Raw genomic sequence first — 760 nt, forward strand, 5'->3', positions numbered from 1 at the left:
AGTGGGCCCCAGGAATCCGCATATTCAAACATCCCAGGGATTCTTGTGCAGGGGTGGGGTGGGCACACTTGGCGACACTCTGGTGTAAAATGCACACTCAAAGAGGGGCAGTGACCCGCCCTGAGTCACTCAGCCACGCCTCCGGGGAGAGGCAAAGAATGCCCGAGTGCATCCACGCCAGAGCTTCGCTGGGGCAACTTAGCTTCAGCCTTGACCGACGCTTCCGCGCAGCGGCGCGGAGAGGTGACGTCACGCAGCGGGGCGGGGGCTTCTTGGGGACGAAGGCTGACAGGAAGCCGCGGGGCTGGAGCAGCTGGTTCTAGCGCTCCCGGAGTTGGTCGCGGCTCTGACAGGCTCTCTCTGAGCGCCTGCTGCCTGCAGGGACCCGGGTACTGGAGGGTCCGAAGGTCCAGCCTCAGCGCTTGGGCGCGCCGCGAGGGGACAGCACGTGCAAAAGCCGGAGGCGCGGAGGACTGCCGATTCGGTGCCCGGAGCTCGGAGTGGCGAGAGCTGGCCCCCGTAGGCACAGAAGCGAGAAGCAGCTTCCTAAGGTCACCCCGCTGGTGAGCTCCAATGTTGGGATTTGAGCCAAGGCGATCTGGCTTGTTGGTGACAGCTGTAACATAATGCAGTAATGTTAGTGCGCACCTGGGACCTGAGGTCCGCTCTGCCAATAATAGTTGTGTGATGTGGACAATTTACTTCACTCGAAGAAGCTCCAGTTTCTGCACTTAGAGGATAGGTACACCCTGTGGGGGGG

At 61.6% G+C, this 760-nt stretch overlaps 1 protein-coding gene across 1 annotated transcript in view; it reads left to right on the forward strand.

Annotated features, from left to right (window-relative positions):
* Window positions 1–218: 218 nt before the first annotated feature.
* The window catches only part of ACOX3 (acyl-CoA oxidase 3, pristanoyl), a 51,338-nt gene continuing 50,796 nt past the window's right edge, over window positions 219–760 (forward strand). The window contains exon 1 of the mRNA XM_006152948.3: window positions 219–563. The gene's annotated coding sequence lies outside the window, so the exon portion shown is untranslated. The remainder of the gene's footprint in view (window positions 564–760) is intronic.

The sequence above is a fragment of the Tupaia chinensis genome, unplaced genomic scaffold (assembly GCF_000334495.1).
Source record: "Tupaia chinensis unplaced genomic scaffold, TupChi_1.0 Scaffold000360_1, whole genome shotgun sequence".
In the NCBI taxonomy this organism is placed as follows: domain Eukaryota; kingdom Metazoa; phylum Chordata; class Mammalia; order Scandentia; family Tupaiidae; genus Tupaia; species Tupaia belangeri.